The following is an 18,430-nucleotide window of genomic DNA, read 5'->3' as shown; positions in this document are numbered from 1 at the left end:
CCGTAACCCTAGGCAAATTTTGAATGAGTGTAACCTGACTCTGCCTCTAACATCGCACTCACCATGTTCCTTAAAACAGCATACGTACGGGGAAGGAATCCCCATAGACCCTTCTTCCTGTTCTTCCTCAGGAGGGGCGGAAGGTGAGGTGTCCCCCTGTGGCTTAGTCACCACCTGTTTCTTGACCTGTTTATAGCACTCTTTGGCTGCAAGCCCTCTCTTTCTGTATAGTTCATACATTACCCTGGTTTCAATGCCATCAATTTCTTCTTGTGGCAGACCCTCTTAACAAAGCCAAAAACATGTCCTTTATGGACACTCGGGAGTCTCTACTATCTTGCCTCCTGCCTTCAGTTCTTCTCTCACTACGCCCCTCTGTCTCCCGTGGCTTGTCATCACTCTTGTCCCACTCCCCTAAGTCTCCCGTCCCCTGCACACCCTTTATACTGTAGAAACAGTCAATATTTCTATACAATGGTAATATTCAGTTTCTTTCCGAAAAAAGAAGAAATTAATGAGAGAAGCTAATTCATGACACTATTATAATAAAACAGAATGATGGGGACCATCGGTTTTAATTGAATTTTAAATTAATTGTTATAGATATGAATTTCAATTCATTCATCATCCAGTCTTTGTAAACATAATAACATAAATGTGTTCATTTTGAGGTTACATTCAATATTATAATACAAGGGCATACAAGGTACTCATCACACTTTCTATACAATAGGCTTTTCACATGGTATATCCAAAGAAAGTAATGATGAATATTTTCTCGACGCGTTTCGGGGTGTCCCCTTCTTCAGGAATTGATAGCCCTCTTCATTGCCGTTAATCTTTGTTTCGTCTATAATGTATGATACAATGATCAAATTTAGATTCTCACTGATAACTGTCATTTAACTCTTGGGAGAAATTTTTAATAATAATCACCTGGATGTTCAATGTGGAATATCCTAACTGGATTTATTATCAATAGCAATATCAGCCCAATAATGGTTATTCAACCTGTAGATGTGATAAAAAGACAATAGGGAAAGCTCAATTAAAAACGGGATCTTAATTCATGAAGGAAAATCTAGTCATGTAATATCTAAGAAAAAATATTACCTTTCGGTATTTCTGTAAAAAGCTACTACATCCATGGAATGGGTCGCTGTGGTATGTAGAGAGTCCTCAGGTACGGAGGTAGTGTAGTAATGGGCGATTCCTCCACTCGTGTCTGTAAAAACACGTATATATACTATATTAGATACACGAAAACAATGGGGTGGGATCATTCTGTGGAGAGTATTCTGTGAAGGCCTCTAGGCTCATGATATGCAATTGGGGAGCTGTTTACAAAGGATTCTCTTACCTCCTTCCTGAGAAGATGGCCGGTGCTGTAGCTCGAACCGTTCTACACGGTTTTCGCTAAAGATGGCCACTATTTACATTATGACGTCATCACGTCGAAGCGTGACGACGTCACTATGTTTAGAACGTCAACGTGTGACGGGAAAACAGACGTCATACGGACATATTTTAGAAAACAATGTATAATTAACCAATAGTATATAGGTGTATATCTATACTGGTGCAGGGAGTTTGAGTCAAATGAAATAAAGGTGAAAAGAGTCGAAAGATAAATGTGAGGAGTGTCTCATGTAACTTCTGGGAAATCTATTGTTTACCACGGACAAAAGTTAATCGAATATTGGACATCCGTGTGTTTACTATTTCAAGAGAAGCATGCTCACATTCTATGGTCTGTAACTTAATACATCCTATGTCAGTAAAAAATCATCCTAAGTGAACTGAACAAATTCAAAAATGTATTTAACAGCAATTGATATTGTATCCACACTGGGTTTCTGATTGGGTCAGGGGAAATAGTATTTAGTTACAAAAATGAGGCTAAACTGTAATCTTCGTTCATCCCATTGGGAGCTAGACTGTTTAGTCTCTCTATCCAGAAGATTTCCCTCTGGTTCATACGTCTGGCATGATTGCCACCTCTTGGGGCTCTGTTCACAATTTCCAAAATCACAACCTTTAGTTGAGAAATATTATGTTTCTTTATGGAAAAATGTCTTGCTACAGGTGAGTTAACACTGTTGGTACGTATGTTACTTTTGTGTTCATTCCAGCGCTCCTTGGCTTTCCTTTGTGTCTGTCCAACATAGTAAATGCCGCATGGGCAGCTTAAACCATAAATGATTGATTTCGTGTCACAAGTGGCAAAATCCTTTAGTGGGATTTTTTGGCCATTTGATGGGTGTCTTACATAGCTTCCCTTCATTATGTTGTTACAATTGCCACAACTGAGACAAGCAAACGTACCTATTTTCCTCTTGGTGAGGGTTCTTTGATTGTCCACTCTCGGTCTTTCTGCTTTAACTAGGCTATCCCTGAAGTTCCGACCCCTCTTGTAGGCGATTATGGGTGGTTCAGGAAATAGTCTCTTTAGTTGTGGATCCAATTTGATTATACCCCAGTTCTTCTTGATCATCCTTGTTATGTGATGACTCTGTGCTGAATATCTTAAAGCGTAGAGAAATGGGATCTCCTTAGATCTATTTCTTGATATACGGAGGTCTTTCCTCTCCAATGTGAGTGTTTTTTCTTCTGCTTTCTTGATGATAGACTCTGGATAACCTCTTTCCTTGTATCTTTGTGTCATCAATAGGTTTTCATTCCTCAGGGTGTCAGTTGTTGAGATAATTCTCTTTAGTCTAAGGAATTGGCTGTAGGGCAAATTATTCTTTAAATGCGTCGGATGATGGCTCCTGAAGTGAAGGATGACACAAAGATACAAGGAAAGAGGTTATCCAGAGTCTATCATCAAGAAAGCAGAAGAAAAAACACTCACATTGGAGAGGAAAGACCTCCGTATATCAAGAAATAGATCTAAGGAGATCCCATTTCTCTACGCTTTAAGATATTCAGCACAGAGTCATCACATAACAAGGATGATCAAGAAGAACTGGGGTATAATCAAATTGGATCCACAACTAAAGAGACTATTTCCTGAACCACCCATAATCGCCTACAAGAGGGGTCGGAACTTCAGGGATAGCCTAGTTAAAGCAGAAAGACCGAGAGTGGACAATCAAAGAACCCTCACCAAGAGGAAAATAGGTACGTTTGCTTGTCTCAGTTGTGGCAATTGTAACAACATAATGAAGGGAAGCTATGTAAGACACCCATCAAATGGCCAAAAAATCCCACTAAAGGATTTTGCCACTTGTGACACGAAATCAATCATTTATGGTTTAAGCTGCCCATGCGGCATTTACTATGTTGGACAGACACAAAGGAAAGCCAAGGAGCGCTGGAATGAACACAAAAGTAACATACGTACCAACAGTGTTAACTCACCTGTAGCAAGACATTTTTCCATAAAGAAACATAATATTTCTCAACTAAAGGTTGTGATTTTGGAAATTGTGAACAGAGCCCCAAGAGGTGGCAATCATGCCAGACGTATGAACCAGAGGGAAATCTTCTGGATAGAGAGACTAAACAGTCTAGCTCCCAATGGGATGAACGAAGATTACAGTTTAGCCTCATTTTTGTAACTAAATACTATTTCCCCTGACCCAATCAGAAACCCAGTGTGGATACAATATCAATTGCTGTTAAATACATTTTTGAATTTGTTCAGTTCACTTAGGATGATTTTTTACTGACATAGGATGTATTAAGTTACAGACCATAGAATGTGAGCATGCTTCTCTTGAAATAGTAAACACACGGATGTCCAATATTCGATTAACTTTTGTCCGTGGTAAACAATAGATTTCCCAGAAGTTACATGAGACACTCCTCACATTTATCTTTCGACTCTTTTCACCTTTATTTCATTTGACTCAAACTCCCTGCACCAGTATAGATATACACCTATATACTATTGGTTAATTATACATTGTTTTCTAAAATATGTCCGTATGACGTCTGTTTTCCCGTCACACGTTGACGTTCTAAACATAGTGACGTCGTCACGCTTCGACGTGATGACGTCATAATGTAAATAGTGGCCATCTTTAGCGAAAACCGTGTAGAACGGTTCGAGCTACAGCACCGGCCATCTTCTCAGGAAGGAGGTAAGAGAATCCTTTGTAAACAGCTCCCCAATTGCATATCATGAGCCTAGAGGCCTTCACAGAATACTCTCCACAGAATGATCCCACCCCATTGTTTTCGTGTATCTAATATAGTATATATACGTGTTTTTACAGACACGAGTGGAGGAATCGCCCATTACTACACTACCTCCGTACCTGAGGACTCTCTACATACCACAGCGACCCATTCCATGGATGTAGTAGCTTTTTACAGAAATACCGAAAGGTAATATTTTTTCTTAGATATTACATGACTAGATTTTCCTTCATGAATTAAGATCCCGTTTTTAATTGAGCTTTCCCTATTGTCTTTTTATCACATCTACAGGTTGAATAACCATTATTGGGCTGATATTGCTATTGATAATAAATCCAGTTAGGATATTCCACATTGAACATCCAGGTGATTATTATTAAAAATTTCTCCCAAGAGTTAAATGACAGTTATCAGTGAGAATCTAAATTTGATCATTGTATCATACATTATAGACGAAACAAAGATTAACGGCAATGAAGAGGGCTATCAATTCCTGAAGAAGGGGACACCCCGAAACGCGTCGAGAAAATATTCATCATTACTTTCTTTGGATATACCATGTGAAAAGCCTATTGTATAGAAAGTGTGATGAGTACCTTGTATGCTCTTGTATTATAATATTGAATGTAACCTCAAAATGAACACATTTATGTTATTATGTTTACAAAGACTGGATGATGAATGAATTGAAATTCATATCTATAACAATTAATTTAAAATTCAATTAAAACCGATGGTCCCCATCATTCTGTTTTATTATAATAGTGTCATGAATTAGCTTCTCTCATTAATTTCTTCTTTTTTCGGAAAGAAACTGAATATTACCATTGTATAGAAATATTGACTGTTTCTACAGTATAAAGGGTGTGCAGGGGACGGGAGAGTTCCACAATCTTGTGGACAATCTGTTGGATTTACATAGGTTAAAACAACCCAGTGTCAAGGTTGTTATTCTCCCCGGCACCCCGTAAATTTTCAACAAATCCTGTAAAAAAACCTTAAACCTAGGTGTGCGCTAGGCAACACAAATATTGGATTCCCACTCCCCTAAGTCTGCCAGTTGCCGAATGGCATCCACTATTTCATCAGTGGGTTTGCCCGTCATACCTACGAGCAAAGTCATAATGACACTTTTGTATGTGGGCGTAGCAGTTCTGATCACCATAGTCCTGGTTGAAACTGAGAGCGGCACGGCCCCCATGTGTCCTGGTGCATCTACGTGAATTGCCTCCTTCATAGCCTGCTCTCTGACCTTTTGAATCGCTTCTTTCAAAGTGTACTACTCCTTTGACTCACTGGGCCAGTCTGTGGTAATAGGATACTTGCGGTTACATGCCTGGGCTGCTAGGTACAACAAAGACACCCGTGAAGCTTGTCCATCATCGTCAGGGGGCGGCCCTACCCTTAAGACCTCCTGTACATTGGTGTTAGTTGACAAAGGCAAAAAGTGCAGTGAGTCTGTGGAATCTACCAACAACCCAGTGGTGCCCCCACCTATCAATCTCACCATCCATGTCAGTAAAGGTTCCCCTGACTTTTGCCTCAAACGAGTAATGATTTCCCCAACCTCCTGCTGGGTGTAATCTTCCAGCGTGGTTAAATCCACAACCCCGACTGCAGGATTCTGCGGGTGGGGTCCGGCACACCGTCTTCTAACCGGCTTAGCCGCCACTGTCTTTTGATTAAGTTCTGCTTTGGAATCTGACTCATTTGCCAAGCTACTCTCTGGGCATCATTTGCCAAGCTACTCTCTGGGCATGTTGAGTCAAAAATGTCTCCATCCCACTTATCAGGGTCCCAATCCACACCTGCGGTAGCGATTACAGCTGCCACTTTCCTTTGGTTGACCCCCCCTCATTTTTTCCTATATTTGTACCGAGCCACTCTGACTGCTGCCCTCTCTGTCACAGTCTGATATTTATCAGCCTTGTCTTTAAAAAGTTTCATCTGAATTTCCTGCATCAACGCTATCTGCTGCTTGGCAGCCAACTCTTTTTCTACTTGCAAAATATGCTCTTTAATTTCCACAAATTTCTGATGCATTTTCCTGTAGGCATGCAAGAGAACTCAACCCTAGCTGCCTAGTGCGGTGCATTCCTTTCCTCTCTCTACTGAAATCTGTTGTAAACAAAACATTACTTCTGATGGAGCGGCTTCTCCTAAACCATCGTCCCATGTTTCACTCAGCCCCGCACCACATGCCCACACCTGGGCCAACTTATCATATGGGCCCTTAGCCCACCCTAGGATCATAACATCGGGACATTCACCGCCAGAAGGAACACCCTTTTTTCTGAACAAACTATTCATCATTACAGTTATTTACAAAACCTCTTATTTTTTTCTTTCTACTCTACAGTCACTCGCACAAGCACCCACACATAAAAAAACAGATTAATACAGTCTGACACTCACTGCCAAATGAAAACAAACTTTTGCTTGCAATGTAAGAAAAGCCTATTTGCGTTCAAACAGATTCTTTCATATTTGGAGCAATTCATCACAAATATACCATCCTCGTCGCCAAAAATGTATTGCTCGCCAAGAGTGCACGGACAGTTATATATCACAAGTACATTTACAGAGCAAATACTTTGAACGCAGGTAGACGAAGCAATGACTTACAACCACACGTGTAATTAGAGGATAATTAGCACTTATACAGCTATTTGTTCATAGTTAAACATACATAAGCAATAAGTGATAACACAGAAATAAATCACAGAAAGGATAGTAAGGTTAGCAAGAATACATCACCATGGGTGTAACTGAATCCCTCATCTCGCCAGAAGCGGCTGGAAGACCCCGGTAACAGCCAGGCCGAGAGCACAACAGCCCACAGGTATTTCGGAACAAGGCGTCCCCCATCCGACTGAGGTCTTTGTGCTTTTCCCGCCTGATCTTTCCAGAGCTCCGCATATATGCCCTCCTCAAAAGGGGTGGCAATTTCTCGAACCTTCTGGCTTTAGCGCTTGCGCATTGATGAGTGACCGTTGGCTGCCGGCCGGGCCAACCAACAGTAACCCCAAGGAGCAAAGCGCTTCCCTCTCCTAAAGCACCATGGAAAACAATTCCATAACTCATCTTGAGACCTTGGTGCAAGCATAGCAAGCCATAACAAACCTTTTTTTATCTGGTACCAGCCCGCACCTGTGGATCCTAGCTTTCCCAGCGCAGTGTCCTTGGCTGAGGCCTGCATACCAGGCTCGGCAATGAATAACATTGAAAACATGTTTTTCAGCAAAGCAAGTGCAGCTTTCACTGTGGCATAGAATAAATATCCATTATGGCTCTGAGTGCTCCCAGCATGCATTGCGCACCAGTGCCATATTTTATCTCAAGCATCACAGGGTCCTCTCCTAGACCCCCCCACATACACATGGATGCAGAGGAAACCACCATGTTCCCTGGACACACAGTGTCAAATGGACTTCTTCTGAAGGTGAGCTCCTATTACTAGGTCTCACATCCTCCCTCTACACCGGGTCTAACTACCTCCCTCTTTACCAATCTGTTTTTCCTCTTATCTAGCCCTATCCGTAACTGATTGTGTCACCTGCCCTGTCTTAAAGTCGAGTTTAGCCTGTCTAGAGTGCTGCATCTCACCTGCCCTGTTTTAAGGTCGAATTTAGCCTGTCTAGTATGCTACATTTCACCTGCCCTGCTGGATATCCGATTTTCTCTGTGCCTTGGGCTGTTAGTGCTCCCACAAGGCGCATCCTCCCTCTGTCTCCCCCCCTCCTCCAAGTGCATCAGGGCTCAGCTTGGCAAGTGTCTCTCCCCTCCCCTTCTGCCTACCATGTCACAATCTACCTCTCCTATCCTCTTCAACTGTTTCACAATCATCTATCCTTCTCCTATCACTAAATCTGTCCGGAAGAAACTTAAGAAGGACACCCTCAGCTCCGACCCTGTCCTTCCTATTGCAGACACCTATGTCAAGGCTTCCGCCAGAGAAACTGTCACTGACACCCTCTTCTTCGTAAACTCACCTGACCTATGGACTCGCTCTACATGGTCGGTCTTCTCTCTCCTATCGCCTCTTCTCCCATTAATGGTGGCACTCGCTGGGAGGTCCTCCTTGACCTCTTAACCATTTCCAGAGTCATCATTAATGTCTATTTCAATGGAACCATCGTGGTTCAGGGTCCTCAACCCAACCTTCTCCTCTTTGATAGGCTCCTCCCTCACCTCTCTAATCTTTCCTCCCCTCTGGCCAGGCTCACTTGCCCACTGTGCCTTCCTCCTCCTCTACGCAGGCTTCCTTGCCCTCTACACCTTCTGCCTCCTCGGTTCAGTTGCCTGGGCCTTGCCCTTCTGTCCCAACACCCTTGTCAGCCTTGACTCCTCCTCCATACACAACTATCTCTCTGGCCCTCTTGCCACCCTCGGGGGGGCCACTGTCCCATGTGCCCCTCCCACGGAAGACTTTAAAAGATGGCAAACTACCCCACATTGCCACCCTTAACGCTCGCTCTGCTGTTAAACACTCAACTGATATCTGCAACCTCCACAAACTCATGAATCTTGATGTGTTCACCATCACTGAAACATGGTTCAAGAACAGCTCTGTCACAAACTTTGTCACTCTCCTCCCTGGAGGCTAGAAAATCCTTTCAGTACCCAGGCTGAAAAAGGCAGGCAGTGGAGTAGCACTGATCTTCCCTGAATGGATACCTGTGTCTAATAACCCTATTCAGACCTACTCCTCTTTCGAGTGCCTAGTCTGCAGGCTCTCACTCTCTCCTAAATGTTCTGTCCTAATCGCTACCTTCTGACGGCCTCCTGGACAGCGCACTCTCTTCCTCTCGGAATGGGCCGACCTAGCATCTTCTCTACTCTCCTCCTCCTCCTCTCAACTCCTCCTGTTGGGTGACCTCAACATCCACCGCGACTCTCCTGATTTGTCTGAACCTTTCCGCAACTTATGCGACTCTCTCTCCCTCTCTATTCTACCCTCTGGGTCCACTCATACCGTGGGCCACACATTGGATTCTCTCATCTCCACTGATATCCCACTCTCTATCCCTCTCACTACCTCTCTCTCTTGGACTGATCACTCTCTTCTATCAACTCACCTGAAGCTCTCCTCTCCTCTGACAGCATTCACCCGGCACAGTCACTGGGTTTCAAGATCACCAGGCCCATGAAAAAAGTGACAGTGGCTGCCTTTGCCTCCACCTATTCTCCTCCTCCCTGTCCTGCGGCTAACTCCCACCCTGACACAGCCCTCACTGCCCTTAATCTCTTTATCTCCAACACTCTTGATATTTTTGCCCCTGTCATGAGGGTCCAACTGAAGCCTTCTAAAAAGTGCAACTCTTGGTACGACTCTGACCTGGCTGCCTTTAAACGCAAGTGCAAGGCAGCTGAGCAGAAATGGAATTCGTCTGGTGGACCATCTGACAAACTGGCCTGCAGCCTCCTTCAAAGGCAATATCAACTCTGCATCTGTTCCAAGAAAAGAGTCTTTATTCAAGGCGGCATCAAACAACACGGGTGAACTTTTCAAAGTCTGCAAGGAACTGGCCAATCCTGCAGCAGCCTCCTCCTCTGTCACTCCCACCCAGGACCCCTGCTCAGCCATGGCAGCACATTTCACCACAAAAACCCAAGACATCCTCTCCTCCCTTCCCCCCACACCACAGCACACACCCGCACCTCCTTTGGCCCCACCTCCACTTCCACTCGTCTCTCTCTCTCCCGTCACACCTGATGAGGTCACCAGACAAGTCCGGTCTATGAAGGCCTCATTCAAGCAAGTTGACCCCTGCCCCTCCAAAGCCATCAAGGACAACATTGACTCGATCGCACCAGCCTTGGCCGACCTTTGCAACCTCTCCTTTTCCACTGGAGTTTTGCCAACTGCTCTCAAGTACTTCTGTGTTCACCCTCTTCTCAAGAAGCCCTCTGCTGACCCTTCCATTCCATCAAACTACTGCCCGATCTCCATCACTCCTGGGCAAACTCCTGGAGAAGCTGGTTATCTCTCAGCTAAACCTCCACACGGAATCAATCAGCTGTTTCCAAGCCCATCAGTCTGGCTTTAGAGCATCCAGAGGCACGGAAACTGCTCTTCTGAACACCCGTGAAGACCTGCTCTCAAATCTTGACACCAACACTCCCTCTGTCCTCATTTTCCTTGATCTCTCCTCTGTGTTTGACATGGTTAACCACAACATCCTGATCTCACGACTTTATGACACCTTGGGAATCACAGGTCAAGCTCTTGCATGGCTAAACTCTTTTCTCTCTGACCACCAATCCCAGGTCGAACTTGGTGCCTTTCTCTCAACTATCACCCTCTCAACCTGCGGCGTTCCCCAGGGTTCTAACCAATCCACATGGTATTTCAATGTCTACATGGCTGCCCTGGCACGCATGATTGCCACTTTCACCTCTAATTTCCAGTGTTATGCGGATGACACACAACTATCTTTCAGGCTACCCTCAGTCACCTCCTCTTCCCACTATTACCTGACTGTCTGTCGGCTATTCCGTCCTGGTGTGCTGCAAACAAACTTTGTCTCAATACCAGTAAAACTGAGATTGTTCGCACGGGGACACCTAATCCCACTTTCCCCCTCTCACTCTGTCCTGGGGCCCCCTAAAGCCTGCACCTACCCCCACCTGTGAGGCCAGAAACCTTGGGATCATCTTCGACTCCACTCTCTCCTCCTCTCACATTTCTGACATTTCAAAAAAGTCTATCAACTACACCACCTTAGAGGCACTCTACATTTTCTCACTTTCCCTCAGTGGCTCACTGTCTCCAGAGCCCTAGTTCTCTCCAGGCTGGACTACTGCAACAGCCTCTTCCTCAACCTCCCTGCTTCCGCCCTGCACCCTCTTCAACTCATCCAGAACAGAACTGCAAGACTTATCCTTTGCCTCAAGCTCAGGGACCGCATCTCTCCAGTGCTGAAATCCCTTCACTGGCCCCCCATGGCTGCAAGGATCAAATTCAAGACCCTCTGCATTGTCCACAAGGTATTCTGGTGCCTGGGACCTACTTACCTTCAATGTTGCCTTCCTAAATACTGCCCCTCTCGAGCCCTCCGCTCTTCTACCTCCAACCTTCTGCGAGTGAGCCGGTTCTCCAAGCAGAGATTTGGAAGGAGATCCTTTTCCTACAGTCTCCCTGCCACCCTCCATCTTGAGCCTGAAATTCTCAAGTTCAGGAAACTCCTAAAGACCTTCCTCTTCTCTCTCATCCTACCCTGCTAACCTATCTCTCTGCTCTTCCTTCTCTCCCTCCTTCCATACAGCTTATTGACTGACCGCCTGGTGTACCTCAGAGTCTCAAAGGACCCCTGCCAGTCTTTTTCAGCACTTGCCGCAAGGCCCTACACCCCACTGCACTTGTAATAAAACCTTGAGAGCTTCTCTCTCAGCACTTAACCAGTCTCTACTGACTGGATGCACTTGGTCCCCTGCCTCTCCCTTTGTATTTGTATTTTGTTTATTTATAACACGCAAACCATCAGGCCCGGGGGCATCAGGGCGCAATTTGTACAAGGTTGCAGAAAAAAATACAGACAATAAAATTACATTACAAAATTTACAGTAACAGCATATTAAACCATCTTTCTAATTACATATATTACAAAGATTACAGAGCCACTAGGAATAAACCGAGGTTATACCCTAGGGAGTACAATAACAGTACAGCGGTAGCAGGCCAGAAATAGTATCAGAGGAAGCGGACCAAAGTATGTGAGGCAGACGCCAAGCATGTCTTATTGCTGATCAAAGAGCCAAGATTTGGTTTTGGTCTTAAAGGTGTTGAAAGAATCTTCAGCTCTGATAGTGGCAGGGAGGGTGTTCCATAGTTTAGAGGCTAGGACAGGGAAGCTGGTGCCCCCCGCTTTTTGAAGCTTAAACCTGGGGATCGATAGACAATGAGTCTGGGCAGTTCTTAGTGGTCGGGCGGTAGAGTGGCGAGATAACCGACTACAGAGATAGATCGGGGCTTTGTTGGCCAGGCATTTGTGCGTCAGGGCAAGTGTTTTTAAGGAGATTCTCTGTTTGACAGGTAACCACTTTAAGTTGGTTCTGGCTTCTGAAATGTGGTGGTTGTGGGGGATGTTCAAGGCCATTCGAATGGCATTATTCTGGGTAGTTTGGAGTTTGCTCAAGTTCTCTTGGCTGGTACCTAAGTAAAGAGCACTGCAATAATCACTTTTTGCCATAATGAGGGTTCTAGCTAGTGTGACACTGTTGGGGGTGGTAAGAAATGGTCTGGAGGCTGCAATAAGTTTGCATGTGTAAGCAGAGGCAGACCTAACTGCGTTTATTTGTCTGGATAAGGAGAGGGTGGAGTCAAGGTAAAAGCCTAACGTTTTGGTGTATTTTGAGACTCGTATGGTATTACCGTCTATGGTGAATGACTGATAGGATGGCTCCAGTTTGCTCAGGCGTTGTGCGGTACCCAGGATAAGGAGCTCAGTCTTATCGTCATTTAGACATAGCTGGTGTTGGGCCATCCAGACTTGGATGACCAGGTAGACGTCATTGATGGCCTTGGTGTCAGCTAGATAATCACCTGAGATGGGAATGAGTATCTGGGTGTCATCCGCATAGTTAGTGTAGGGGACACCCAGATAGTCAAGCACATCAAAGAGTGGTTTCGTAAAGATGTTGTAAAGTGTAGGTGAGACGCAAGAACCCTGAGGTCATCCGCAGTGTATAGGGGAGGGGTCCGCAGCTGAGGATGGTACAAAGACCCTCATGGATCTGTTGCTCAAAAAGGATTTGATCCATGCCGCCAAATGAAATGCGGCGGAGAGGTCGAGGAGTAATAGCATTGCTAATTTGCCCTTGTCCTTCAATACTTCGATCTGGGTTTTTAGGTCTATTAGAGCAGTTTCGGTCCCGTGTCTGGGCCGAAATCCGGATTGTCGTAGACCTAGCAGATTGTTGGATTCCAGGTAGTTTTGGATCTGAATGTAAGCTGTGCGGTCCAGTATCTTAAGCAAAAACGGTACTGTAGTGATCGGTCGGAAGTTGGTAGGTATACTTGGGTCAAGGGAAGGTTTTTTGAGTAATGGGATCACCCATGCGTCCTTGAGGTTGTCTGGGAAAATACCTGTTTTAAAGGAGGAGTTGATGAAGGCCGTAATGAATGGAGCTAGATCATGGGCAGAGTCCTTAATGATGGGAGCTGGGCAAGGGTCGCCTTGGCAGTTGGATGGTTTAATTCTCAGGATGATATTTTCTACCTCAGTAACAGTGAGCGGTGAGAAGGTGAAAGGTATGGTGTTAGCAGTGTCTAAAGGAGGGGACCTAGCAGGGGAGAGTGAGCGGTTGTCAAGCTTCAGGCTGTCCTGCTTGTCTTTAATTTTGGATTGAAGCATGGAAATTTTATTTAGTAAGGCTGCTTGAATGTTCGCACACCATTTACTATCTTTCGTGCATGCGTCAGGAGGGGAGACTGGGGTTTCAAGCTCTTTTAGTATTCTAAAGAGTTTCTTTGAGTTATAATCGGTTTGCAAAATATGATTGTTAAGCGACTCTTTTTTAGCAGTGATGATGGCATCTTTGTAGGTAAGAGAGGCAAGAAGGAAGCCATCTTTATGCTCATCAGACGGGTGGCTTTTCCAGCGATTTTCTGCACAGCGTTTAGCTTTGCAGCGGATTCTTAGCTGTGGAGTGAACCATGAGTTAAGATGTGCTTGTGGTTTGGCCTTCCGAGGTTTGATGGGTGCTATAGAGTCTATCGCCGTGAGCATAGTTTGGTTATAGGTGTCTGCTAGGGAGGTGGGATCAGAACATGAGTTAGTAGCCGAGTTGAGGGAAGGAAGTAGCAGTGGGAGTAGTTGTTCCTTAGTTATGTTTTTTTTACTACGAGTGGGGAGTGCTGGGTCTATCTTGTCCTGCCAACCTTGCACGATCTGTATACAGCCCTGCCTGAAGATCGTTCTGTCTGTTCTCCCTTGTCTTAACCCTTTAACCCTTTAAAGTGCACTTGAATAAACCGCAGAATCGCCGGCAGGCCTATTTGCCGTATCTAAACTGTATCTAAACTGTTAAATGTATAATATTCACTTAATCTGTCTGTGCAGACCGTTATCGTCTCGGAAATTCAAAGGCTCTGAGCGACTGTTTTTCCCCATGTTCCTTCCCTCCTTGAGCGCTTTGAAACACTTGCATGTGTATAGGCCATATACAAATAAACCTTAACGTTAACATTAACAAAGCTGTGTGCCACTCCTCTCCTTTCTCATCAGTGCCTGAGAGAACCTTGCTGTCCCTTTTGACCACTAGTGCTTCTAAAGGTATAGTAACCACAGTGCCTGGTGCTGTCTCTTGTGTAACAGCGGGACGAAACAACAACTCTGCCTATGCTCGCAATATTTGAATCAGAGGGACCCATCCTAACACAACCATCCCTCCATAGAGAAACAAATCTGAATGTACAGGCAGCCCCTCACCTTATCGCACTGTCACTATAACATGCTCACAAAAGCGCAATATTTCTCACAGGAAACAAACCTGGAGTTAAGTATGCTATACCTTGTTCCATAAATGAGATCGTCATATTTAGTTTGATCAACTGGTCTCTGCCCAAGAAATTCACTGGGGTATCTGTACAATACAACAAAGGAGCTGTTGAATCCTGAGTAACTACCTTAATAGGAAAATCCTCTGTGCATGGAACCGACAGGATATTGTGAAGGCATCATGACAACTGAATCAAGTTTGGGCTAGAAACCTTCGTTAAATCAAAATATGGGTTGAAAAAAGGCCTAACTTGCCCTATGCTAAGGTGGGTTTTCCCTGCCTAAATAAAACAAATGATAGTCTGTGTCAGGAAGTCCAAAGCAAATGTCTGTCTGTGACCAAAACCTATACTTGCCCTCACATCGAATTGTATACAATGTGTAGGGATGTAAATAAATGTTCAGAGCTTCTTCCTGCTCTTGGTTGGAAAAGGGGGTTCCCTTCCCAAAGGTTCAAGAAAGTTCACTTTATAAAAAGAGGGGTTCCATTCCACAAGCTTTCAAGTCTGTCAACTTTCCAAAACAACACAATTCCTTGGGATACTTCCAGCCCTTCTTGCTTGGTTGCCTTTCATCAATTTCATAAAGTTCAATTCCTTGATTTCAAATCATATATGTTTTCCTTTGTTCAATCACAAGCTTGTTGGTGACTTAATTGGCTTTTCCTTAGGTGGGTGTACTCGGTCTAGGCGCAGTTGTTGGACCACATGGTCCACCCATTACAGGTCACGCAACCGACACACCTTATTAGCTTCTTCTTCATAGGCATATTCCCACTGTTTCAGCTTCACAGCAGGGCTTGACATATTCGCATTTCACATTCTCTTTATGCTTTGTCGCTGCTTAGTTTTGCCACCAGTCACTTGTGGCACTTTCACATTTCCTCAGTGTTGTTGCCACTTCCTATTCTTCAAGTAACACAGTTGTTTGTATTCTTACGGCGCTTGCCAATGCTGGTTCTCTAACGTTACACAGTTCCTTTTTATCAGGGAATTGTACAAAACTGCTTTCAATCATATCAATGTCAAAAAGGCTCTTGTCATTCAAATCAATCACTTTGTAGAAACCAACAGTTTATTCTGGCCCTCTATTGGCCTATCAACAGCTGGTTGAAACTCACATGTTCATTTAATTCACTCTGGTATTTTTCTGTGCTCCAGGTTAGCCTTCTTTTCATCCTTTTAACGGTTTGCTATTCACAGAACCTTTTTTGCTCTGTTCGTTTAAGTTTAGATTCATTGTTATTATCAAAAGAATTCAGCTAATTGTTTGCTTTCAGTTTTTCTACTGGCATTCATATCACCCAAATGGGCTCTCGCTCATCCGCTTGTGACCCTACCTGCAGCAACTCCGCAGTCTACACCTTAGCATCCCAGAGTCACTCAGGCTTCCCTGACTCACCAGGTACACTGCATTCAGGTGCTCTTCTTCGCGATGTAAGGTTGGCTGTGGCTCTCGCTGCTCCCGGCTCACTGTGCCTCTTCTCCAGGGTCTCCGCCTACTCGGCCGTATGGAGAGGGAGTGTCTCTGACTCTGGGCAGTATGCAGACCAGCTCTGCTACCAGAGACCTCTGGAATGTTCCTGCCACACTCAGCTTCCGATGGAATGACTCTGCAGCTCATAGACACGTTGGGCACGCATCTCTATGGCTTCACCTCCAGCTTCTCCAGCAGGTGTTCCACTGTCAATTCCATTGGCCTCACCTGAGTGGGCCATTTATACCACCCCTTAGCTTCAGGTACAGGCAATGTTCGTTCATTGCACAGCGATCGTGGTGCTTGGCATCCCTCTTCCTGGTCCCAGTACCAGAGTGGTGTGTGTGTAAGAGTCAATAAAGTGAGGATGTATGGCTCTGGATTGTCTCTTCCTTGTCCCAGTACCTGACTGGTGTTTACTGGGAGATGATTTTTGGTAAAGATAGGGAAGGGACTGATAATACCCTACAGAGGCCTGGGGAATACTGGACTCATTAGAAAAGGAAAATGGGGAATACCAATCCAACCCTTCGCTTCAATACCTATAATTGTATTTAAATATTGCTGTACCTCCTTGTAAAGTCCTCTCTTTAACATATGATAACAAATAGTCCCATTTGTACCCCATGCCTCCCCTCTCTCTGCTGGCAACATCTCTTGGATCTGCTGTATATATGCAGCGGGATCATCATCGGCGTTCATGGTCCTAGCATCCATATGATGGCGGGCTGTAGGAGCCTCTGACCTCCCTGTATCTGCCCTATTTCCCCAACTCCAGGTACCTTCCCTGCCTCCTCGAACAACCTCCACAAGTCTAGGATGCTCTGCCTCCTGTTCGATTTCTGTCCCTCACACCTTGTTGACAAGAAAGTATACATATTTTCCAATCTACCCCTATCATACGTACCCTCCTCGGGCCAAGATTTAAACATTCTACCCATAGGCTCGTGTACCCACTGTTTGCGGTACTTCAGAATCTCTTTGTTGTACCTTGGAAACATTTGCCACATATGATCCAGTGGAGTCTCCATATTCCAAAAGAACCTTTATCTATAAATACCCAAAAATCCATTACTTTAATAAAATATCGATCCTGCGGCCCTCCAAAAATTACTAAAATTCCAGAACAAAAGTCAGTTCCCCCCCCCCCAAATTCTTTAACACTTCTCAAAAATGACTCACCTCATTGTCACTCACACCACAATCACCTTATTGGAAACGAATCCACATAAAAAACTTGTACACATAAGAAAGCATAATATCAATAAAACACAATTACCATGATTCCTCATTAATATATCTCCTTTACTTGAGCACAAAGGAGTGCAATGTTTTCTACTACAACACTGCTTTCTCTTTTTTCTTTATCCCTATTACAGCACTTTTTACAACAACACTGTCTTTCCCCAACTATGAGACGGTCTCCTCTTAGTACTTTGACTACCAAAAATAATGAACAAAGAAATGGAAAAAAGGACTTAGAACATAACAATTCACCATACCAGAACACTCATAAGTCTAATCTCTCACATTTGTTTTCAATTGACCTCCTAACTCTAAACAAAACTGAACAATCTCTCTAACTCTATATACCTCTTGCACATCCCAGAAATTAAAAAATAACGTTTTCCTTCTACCCCAACCTGGTTTTCCTGCAAAAGTACATTCATGTAAATAAATGTCCTCTGAAGCGGTGCCCTTTCAATGAACCTGCACAGGTGGACCACGGCACCTAAGCATAGTGAGCAGGCAGGTCTTCAATCAACAAGCAATTCCTGCAACCCAAAGACTCTTCAGCTCGCGCAAACCCAAACTAAGTGAAAACCATACTCTTTGATGCCTCCATGTACATGTACATGGGATTGGCTTTGTAAGTGTGAGCAAGATTCTGCTTAAATTATATCTGCCTTTTTCATTGAGCATTAGTTCCTATGCAAAACACACTGCAGTCACTGCAACTGCTTCAGGACACACAACATGGATAAGAGTCTAGGGGCATGGCGGGCCTCGAAGTTTATTCCTTTCTACCATTGAAGAACTATGTGCAATATTTAGGCATTACCCTCTCATACCGTAATATTTACCGTTCAACAATGTATACAACTAAACACTTTCACTATTTTGCCTTCGCGTTTTTGATGCACTATATTTATTCACCTGAAAGATGGATTTAGCAAATAATATATATTTTGTGTTACAAGTTTCCTAGTTTTTCACAATAAGTACATAAAAGATCACTAGCCTCCACCTTTCCTTGACATAATGCAACCGCCAAGGCAAAGCTTACCTCTAGAAATCTAAAAATA

At 44.2% G+C, this 18,430-nt stretch overlaps 1 long non-coding RNA gene across 1 annotated transcript; it reads right to left on the bottom strand.

Moving 5' to 3' along the window:
* Positions 1–540: 540 nt before the first annotated feature.
* LOC138481668 (uncharacterized) lies at positions 541–1,185 on the bottom strand. The gene is made up of 2 exons (XR_011274320.1): positions 937–1,185; positions 541–850 (listed from the first exon to the last, which is right to left on the bottom strand). It is a non-coding gene; the product is annotated as an uncharacterized lncRNA (long non-coding RNA).
* Between the last annotated feature and the right edge of the window lie 17,245 nt (positions 1,186–18,430).

Source organism: Ambystoma mexicanum, chromosome 5p, assembly GCF_040938575.1.
Source record: "Ambystoma mexicanum isolate Mex_15411 chromosome 5p, UKY_AmexF1_1, whole genome shotgun sequence".
In the NCBI taxonomy this organism is placed as follows: Eukaryota; Metazoa; Chordata; class Amphibia; order Caudata; family Ambystomatidae; genus Ambystoma; species Ambystoma mexicanum.
The sequence above is the reverse complement of the archived record's forward strand: the minus strand, read 5'-3'. Positions and strand labels throughout refer to the sequence as shown.